At 37.6% G+C, this 9,852-nt stretch overlaps 1 protein-coding gene across 1 annotated transcript in view; it reads left to right on the forward strand.

The window, feature by feature from the left end:
• LOC106870565 (QRFP-like peptide receptor) overlaps positions 1 to 9,852 on the forward strand; it is a 73,878-nt gene that overhangs the window by 23,229 nt on the left and 40,797 nt on the right. The window lies entirely within an intron of this gene.

Below are 9,852 nucleotides of genomic sequence, written 5' to 3' on the forward strand. Positions count from 1 at the left end.
ATATATACAGAAGGAGATATATTTAAGAATTTACAAAAAATTGGAGAGGAATAACTGACCTGTCTGTCTGACATTTTCTGTCAGTTATTCCTCTCCAAGAGAGAATCAAGGAGGAAGAGTGACAGAGAGAGAGAAGGGGAACGGTGAAGAGGAGAGGAGAAGAATAGGGAAAGGGTGGGAGAGAAAAACAGAAAGGAAGAAGAACAAGAGAGGGAGATTGATAGACAGAGAAGGGATAGAATAAGAGTGAGCATCTTAAGATAAAACTTACTTGGAAAAGTATGCGTGGCGTTCGATCATATAATAATATAAATAATATATAAATATATGCATATATGCATACATATATGTACATACCTACATATATATGTATATATACATGCATATATGGGTACAGGACAGACACACACATATATGTACCGTGTATATATATATGATGTGTGTGTGTGTGTGTGTGTGTGTGTGTGTGTGTGTGTGTGTGTGTGTGTGTGTGTGTGTGTACAAAGTCTAGAATACTTATTGAAATTCAGACATAATCATTTTATTTTAATTCTATTCTCTACCAGCTATAACTTATGTAAAATAAAAAAGAAATGCGCCCTTTTTTTAAAGCCTAGTTAGGCTCATGGGCCCGGTTTCCCGATTTTAATGGTGTATGTGTTCCCCAGCTGGACGGGACGCCAGTCCATCGCAGCGTTACTCATTTTTGCCAGCTGAGTGGACTGGAGCAACGTGAAATGAAGTGTTTTGCTCAAGAACACAAAGTGTCGCTCGGTCCAGGAATCGAAACCACAATCTTATGATCATGATGCTGACACCCTAACCACTAAGTCACGCGCCTCCACCTATAACTTATGTGCTTCACCTTAAATATTGGTTCCAATGGCAAACATAGAAGATTTGTCTTCCTGTATCACTGTTATTGACCTAGTTTATCCCCAGGCCAGCCCTGATTGAGCAGAATCATTGTCCAAAATACCACAAACATGGTTCTTTGGGAGCATTCATGATTATATTATCCAATGTTTCTTCTGATACCATAAAGTATAATCCGAGAAAAAGCTCGCTGCTATATCTAGAGGTCGAGCAGCCAAATAGAGGTTCTCTCGTTAGCCTGTCTTCATATTATGCAGTCTAAGACAGTGGAAGGTTCAGTATCTTCTCCAAATAATACACGTGATGATATATGATCTCCATCATAAGGAAGCGAGCTGAGGGAATGGTTAGCACGCCTGACAAACTGCTTAGCAGTATTTCTTCCGACTTTACGTTCTAAGTTCAAATGCAGCCGAGATCAACTTTGCCTTTTATCCTTTCGGGGTCGATAAAATAAGTACCAGTTGTGTACTGGTGTCGATGTGATCGATTTAACCCCTTCCACGAGATTGCTGGCCTTGTACCAAAATTTGAAACCGTTAGTTGAACTCCATATTGAAATCTCACACAACACTCGTTAATTACAGTACTTCCGCTGCTTACAACCAAATAACCCATATTTTCTATTACGGTCGATTGGTACTCTCGAGAGTCAAGTTATGAGTAGACAAGCCATAAATTACACGTTTGACTTAAATATTTCCTAACACATTTTTCTCGCTCGCCAACATTTATATTTTAAATAATTCTTCTATTTTCATACAATTCAAAACATACAGCCGTGCAATTTGCTGCGATAATAACAAATTATTTCTTGTCTTCAAAAAAATCTCTCTACTACCTTTGAAATTACAATCATTATTGGAATTTTTCACAGTGCAGACAGCCTTATAGATCAATAAATTCGTACAAAAAAAAATTTTCAAATATTTAAATAGTAAAAGAAAAAAGAAAGATTAAAATATCATGTTTGTTATTCCAACTTGTTTGTTATTTTATATTCTGGTGTTAACACATACCAGAGATCATCTTTACAAAATTGTCTATTATAAAATTTATAAATAATTCTACTTGTAAGAATAAACATTTCGAATTCAAATAATAAATGCTTTGAAATTTTTACAATAAACGTTTCCGTTTGTAATCGCAATATTTTTCTAGTCTTAAATCAGTTTTATGGTATCAACAATAAGTAAGACTTACGGTTCATTTATGACATTGTAGAGAAAAAAAAGTAACAATCAGACGGTGTTTGAATCTTCCGACATAAACTCGGAATCGCAAAGTAATGATTTTTTTTTCTTCCCTCATCTCACCCAGTCCTATTCCCCACCCCACCCACCATGTTTGTAATTCGTTGCTTTGAATATTCCTACCATAATCTAGTATTTGCAGATGGTTTTTCGTCATGACATATGTAATGAGTGTAAGGAAAGGAGTGCATTTTATGTACAAAAACACATCTGTATATATGTTGGTATATATATATATATATATATGTATATGCCTGTATGTATGTATGCATGTATGTATGTATGTATGTATGTATGTATGTATGTATGACCGATAGAATAAGTACTAAGCTTACAAAGAATAAGTCCTGGGGTCGATTTGCTCGACTAAAGGCGGTGCTCCAGCATGGCTACAGTAAAATGACTGAAATAAGTAAAAGAGTAATGTATGATATTTATCAACAGCTATTGAATGAAAGAATTCACAGGTTTAATTTCCATGTTCAACAATTCCAGAATATAAACTATCAAACTCCGAGTCCGATAGTTTATAAGTAAACGATAACCTACTTGGACTTTCCGGACACTGACTGGCACGGAAATCGGCTTGTGTTGCTCTGAGTTGGCAAGACTTATACTCTTTTTTTTTGTTGTCGTTGTTGTTTTTTACTTGTTTCATTCATTTGACTATGGCCATGCTGGAGCACCGCCTTTAGTCGAGCAAATCGACCCCAAGACTTATATTTGTATGCCTAGTACTTATTCTATCGGTCACTTTTGCCGAACCGCTAAGTTACGAGAACGTAAACACATGAGCATCAGTTGTCAAGCGATGTTGGGGGGACAAACACTGACACACAAACACACATACACATATATATACATATGCATATATACGACGGGCTTCTTTCAGTTTCCGTCTACCAAATCCACTCTCAAGGCTTTGGTCGGTCCGAGGCTATAGTAGAAGACACTTGCCCAAAGCGCCACGCAGTAGGACTGAATCCGGAACCATGTGGCTGGTAAGCCAGCTACTTAACACACAGTCACGCCTACGCCTATTATATTATTTAATAAAATCGATAAAAAGAATACTGTGAAGTTGCAATTGGGACAATGGAAAATGTAACGTTTCGGACGAAGTCTTGCTTCAGGTAAATGTCAACAAGAGAGAAATTAGAGACTGCAGAGTTTTATATCCTCTGAAAGGATGTAAATTCTGTTGAAGTTTCGGGTTCAGTCCGACTGCGTGACACCTTGGGCTAGTGTTTTCTACTATAGCTCCAGACCGGCCAGAGCATTGTGAGTGAATTTGACCAGTCGTATATGTGTGTGTGAGAGTGTGTGTATATGTGTGTAACTATGTGCGTCTTTGCTTGTGTTTATCTCACCCACCGCCTAATAACCAGTGTTGGGTTCTTTACGTTTCTGTAACTTAGCGCTTCGGCAAACAACACCAATAGAATAAATACCAGAGCTGAAAAAAAAACTTGAACTGGAGTCGATCTCTTCAACTAAAATCCTTGAAGACGGTGCCCCAGCATGGCCGCAGTCCAATGACCGAAACAAGTAAAAGACAAGCGACGAAAGGTAAAAAGGTACTAATGTCTAAAATTTCTCAATGAATTTCTATCCATGCAAACATTTAGAAGAAACTCCCACCATAGTTTCCTTCATAATTTTTAGATGCCCCGACGACGACGGAGAGGAGGAGGAAGGGGAGGGGAAAGAGGGGAGCAGGAGGAGTATGCGATCTAAAACCTTTGAATATATGGTAGCACATGTCTGCAAAATAAAAGAAATGTTTTTGAGAAAGCGCTACGAAAGTATTTTGTTTTTTTATAGAAGCCAGTTGGAATTTTAATCAATGTCTTCAGGTGAAATCTAAGATGATTTATACAATGGAACTACACCAAAACAGGAATTTACATAAACATCTCGGCTTAGTTTGTAGGCTTCCAGTTACTGTGGTATTATTGCCAACTGTTTTACAGTCATCTATCGAAGCAAAAGAACGTTTAAACAACAAAATATAATGGTAAATAGTTTTCATTCTGGCGATTATGATAATTAAAAGAGGCACTACAAAAGAAGCTTTTGGAAAGCTTCACAATGAAAGAGTTGAAATAAAATAAAATGGAATTAATTTGATGAGATAATAAGCCAATTTTTAAAATATTTCAACGAAAGCTGAATGAAATAATTGGTTACAACCAAAATCCAATATGCAGATTCATAAAATAGAATAAAGAATAAATAGGAATTCTTCGATTGTTTGCGGTACGTAATATCATTTACAGAAATTGCTTACTCTTCTAATTGTTGCCAACAAAACACTTGAACGAGGCTCTTCATAAATTGTAAAAGTTTTTTGGGGTTTTTTTGCATTAAAAATTAATCTATAAATGTTTTGTTTTTTTTAGCTATTTATCTATCTTTGAGAATATAATTAAAATTGAGAAAATATAGAGTACAAAGAATGTTGATCACTTGCTGAAAATTGTATTGTTTGAAAAAATAGTACGAGAATCAAAACAACGTAGTCGAGACGGGGAAACGAGTTAAATGAGAATAAACAACTGCACTTACGTTTGCAGTCATATTTCTTTAGGGGAAATTTCAATCCCCTAGGTTGTGCAAAGAACAATGAATGATGTATGAGTTTCTCAAATTGATAACGTAATTAGTGCTGCAGACTGATGCACTTCATTCATTATTGATAAGGTTTACCAAAACATTTTGAGGAATTGATAGAATCGAAAGATTTTTGACATGGAAGCGTGGTTAAGATGCAGGAATGACTGAGTGGTTAAGAAGCTCGTGTTGCTACCTTGTGGTTTTGTCTTCAGACCCACTATGCGGCACCTTGAGCAAGTATCTTCTACTATAGCCCCGGGCCGACCAATACATTGGGAGTGAATTCGGCAGACGAAAATTATGTGAAGCTCAACGTGGGCGAATGTATGTCAGTGCTGGATTAACCGTAAAGCAAAATAAGCAAATGCTTAGAACAACAAGGGAAGGAGGGGGCACCACAGAAATGGTAAATGGTTTACGGTACAAAAGAAATCCCTTTACACTTGCTAAAATACGAGGGTGAGTCAAAAGGTAATGCCATTTTGTTTATGATAGGTAGAATTACCAACACAGGAACATGTATCATACATCAAAATGAAGCTGGTCCTCTGTGGATCACATCCCTACTTCTCAACATAGTCACCGTTTCTCTCAATAGCAATGTTCGACCCTCGAATGAGAGCAATGTATCCCTGCCCCGTAAAATTCTGTTGACTGTTCTTTGAGCCATTTCTTCACTACAGTTTTCACTTCCTCTGTGGACTATCATCTCTTCGGCCCCGTGAAAGAGGGTTTGAGAAGCAAACATTAATCCAGTGATGAGGAAGTGAAAACTGTAGTGAAGAAGTGGCTCAAAGAACAGTCAATATATAACGAAGTTGGCTAGACGCAATTCAAAACCAAAATGTGACGAAGGGTACAGGGAGCACCAGCATTTCTAGAAATATGAGTCAAAGAACACTTTAGCCACAAAAGCACATTTTCTATTTCTTGACAGGGGAGAAATTTTCCCAATACAATTGAGAGGCATTAGATTGACATACTGTTGTTGCTGTTGTTGTTGTTGTTGTTGTTGTTGTTGTTGTTGTTGTTGTTGTTGTTGTTGTTGTTGTTGTTATTGTTGTTGCTGCTGTTGTAGTAGTAGTAGTAATAATAATAATAATAATAATAATAATAATAATAATAGTAATAAATGCCCTGATGCAATACTAGGCAGTTGCTCTCATCGCTTCTGATCTTAACTGATCGGAAGTGTTATCATGTACATTGTTTTGTCTTTGTATAAAAGATGGGTTACAGCAAATATTCTGCTTAATACCACAGATTTGCTTGTCAGTTGTTTGACCTTAACCAGTTGAGCATGTCCCTTGGTGGCTGACGATATATGCATCTCTGATCATGAGCAGAAGTTGTGGGGGAGCATCATAGCCATGTGTTGAGAGGAATTCGTTGGGCTTTGGATAATTCACCTTTGGAAACATGGGTGTTTCATTCAACATCCTTAAACAATCCTTATTCAGGGACCTTTTGAGGGAGACGGGCTACTCGACCCGAAGAAAATTCTAACTGTGCCCCACCTGCAAGGTCATACGATGTTTATCTTGATATGAGATCACCATGTCGTGCACATATGGTTGTGATGTATGTGCCTGGTGTACCCTTATCAGACGGGTAGTCATGATGGGTATAATGGGCTTCGTATATTTTACCCCAGTGTCACTTTGATGGCATGCACTGCTCTCTCACTTAATGATAATAATGATAATTGTCTCTAACATAAGCACAAGGTCAGAAAATCATGGTAGAAGAGTTAGTTGATCAAATCCATTCCAGCAGCTGACTGGCACTTAGCGATCTGGAGCCACCGTCCAAAACTAATATGAATAGAATATACTTGACCTGCATACAAGGAAAGCAGAATCCAATATAAATATTAAATCGCTATAAAGTAACAACATTGGGACTCGATAATATTTAAAAGCAAACCACGAGGAAGTTATTAATATCATAAAGTTAACATAAAGAAAACAGAACACTTCTTATTTTTATATTGAGGAAGCAATCAAGTACAGACTGAAAATTATATTGAGAAAAAAATTACATAAGAACAAAACAAGAATAGATACTTAAATAAAACAGGATTCCAAAACAGACAAAAGGAAATGAGAGAAAACCCACTCCACGGCCAACACCCACCTTGACTTGTAGAAAACAAATATACCAGAGTGAAAGCAAGCAATAACTTAAAAGCACTGGACTAAAAGTGGAAACAGAAGGTTTATTTTAGCTGCGCAAATCCAATTCTGACCACAAATAATTATGGAAATAAAATACATCAAGTGCAAACTAAGCAATCAGTACAACGAGATGATTAACCACATCACTTCTGGCTGCTCGATCCTTGATAAGTCCGTGTATGTTCACAGATACGATCGAGTTGGCTGCTATGTCCACTGCGCTGTATGTCAGCACTTCAACGGAAAATGGAAAAGTGTGTCGCCGCCCACCAAAGCAACACATGTCAACAGTCATCAGATGTCCAGGTGGAACTCCATCTTAACGCTTCAACGCGAGGAGGATGTCCACGCCTCCGAACAGTCTTGTCCTGGTTACATGATCAACATCTGCTTTTATTTCTTTCAAGGCTCTTTCTTACATGACAGTAACGTTGCCACAATCATCTGATACCTGCCTGTCCAAACTGACAGCGGGATTAAGTTACAAACCGTTTAGTAATATCTATCAAAGACTAGGATTAAAATGCATGAACTCTGAGAGACAACTCGATCCCTTGTAACAAATGTATTGCTCAGAAGTAGGCGGATAAGCTGCCAAAGTTCAACGCTCTTGAAATTGAAATAAGCAAGATGTGGAGTTTGAAAGTGAAAACTACCAATAATATGTGGAGTACCTAGTGTTTTCCACCTTTTATTTTTTGCAGTCATTAAACTGCACCCAATTCGGGACACCGTCTCCAAAGGTTTTGATCGAACAAATCATCCCCTGGTACTTATTTTAAACTCTGGTACTAACTCTAACGGTCCCTTTTTCCGAATTGCTAAGTTCCAGAAACGTAAATAATGCAACACCGGTTGTCGTCTGTATTAAAACACATAAACCATAACATGTGAAAGTTACCAGGACTCACAATGTTCCTTGCATTTCATGCAATAACTAACGTTATATTATTGGGGGGGGGGGGACCGGGAATCCCAGATGAAACTCTATTTTGTAAATAAAGCTGAGAAATGCAGAACAGAGTTACACGTTAACAGAAATAGAAAACAGTAGTGAAGCTGACCTCACACCAACAAAGGCAGCCAAAATGCGTAGAATGGGAGCAAAAGCAGGACTTGAAATCCTTCAAAGATAGGTGACAGTACAAAGCTCTATGCGTCCAATACTCACTTCGCACTCAGGAGGCTGATTGTACACCAATCACAAAACCATCAGTGACTGCGGAGTTCAAGGTTGAATGCAGAAACAGAGGGTTTCATTCTTGCAGTCCGGGACCAGAATCTATACAGAAAAAAAATTACCAAGCTAACGTACTCAAAAGAGGAGCAAACCCCAAGAGAAGTGTCTACAATGCCAATATCGGCACGATTGGCTATATAGTATTTGGATGCCTAAGTCTAGCTCCAACTGAATATTAAGCCAGACATGATATTCACTGGACTTTACACAAAAAGCTTCGGTGCTGTATTTGCGAAAAGCTGGTGTGAACACCAACGTAAACCAGAAGTTGAAAGTAACGACAGGAGCATCCTTTCGGAATTCGCAGTATGTAGTGGTCTCTGAAAGTGGCGAGCTGGTAGAAACGTTAGCACGCCGGACGAAATGCTTCGCGATATTTCGTCTGTCTTTACGTTCTGAGTTCAAATTCCGCCGAGGTCGACTTTGCCTTTCATCCTTTCGGGGTCGATAAGTTAAGTACAAGTTGCGTACTGGGGTCGATCTAATAGACCGACCCCCTCCCCAAAAATTTCGGGTCTTGTTCCTAGAGTAGAAAAGTATATAGTGGTCTCACAGTTAATGCCAAACGCCCTGATTTTATAGTTAAAGGCTACAAACACAAGAGCTACCTACTTATAAATATAACAGAAATGTACCTGGCAAGGGATATGATAGACTTACCAAAGGTAAAGGCCTACAAATTGCAATAAGCAGGATGTGGCAGTGTTAATTGGAGCAGCGTTATGAGTCATAAAAATAAGTTAGAAGCTTCCTTGAAAAAATCCTAGGAAACCCTAACATAGACAAAATCCCCAAAATAGTACAAAACAATATAGTTTGCACTTAATATAGTTCTAGTCCTTGTAATTTATATTCTATAAACCATTTTTTCTCTTCTCTCTGTTGTTACTTGAATCAAGAGCAAAAACGAGAACAGGACCAGGAGGTGTATCGAAGAATAACATTACACAATAACGCCTGCTCTAAGTTACTGGTTGTCGTTCGGCAGGAGGTACTTGTTATCTAAGCGATATCAAAGCAAGAAGAAGAAGAAGAAGAAGAAGAAGAAGAAGAAGAAGAAGAAGAAGAAGAAGAAGAAGAAGAAGAAGAAGGAGGAGGAGGAGGAGGAGGAGGAGGAGGATTTCTAAACATAAGTCCATCCATTGCAGTCTATATATTGAGGCACGGTCATTCATTTAATGAAATATTCGTCAGATAAACTAATTTTGCAGTACACAAATTGAAAATGCTTTTCCAGAGATTTTACAGCATTAGTTTCTCTTTCAAACCATTTCCCTTGTTTCTTTTCTATTAATCTCCTTCTCTTGAAGTATTTTGTTAAAATCCAAACAAAATAGTTTCGGTAAATTGGTTCCAGAACTGCTGAGATTTTGGTGATAACGTTTATTCAAGAAAAGCCTTGCAACTGTTTAAATTACACTTTTCATTCATCTCTGATGCTCTCTCTCTCTCTATCTATCTCTCGCTCTCTATCTATCTCTCTCTCTCTCTATCTCTCTCTCTTTTTCTCTCCGTCTCTTTCTCCCTCCATATGTGTGTGTGTGTTTTGTGTGTACACACATACACACACACACATATATATATGTATATATATATATGTGTGTGTATACATATATATATGTGTATATATGTATAAGTGTACATATACGTGTGCATATATATATGATATATATATGTATATATATATATA

This window comes from Octopus bimaculoides, chromosome 7, assembly GCF_001194135.2.
Source record: "Octopus bimaculoides isolate UCB-OBI-ISO-001 chromosome 7, ASM119413v2, whole genome shotgun sequence".
Lineage (NCBI taxonomy): Eukaryota > Metazoa > Mollusca > Cephalopoda > Octopoda > Octopodidae > Octopus > Octopus bimaculoides.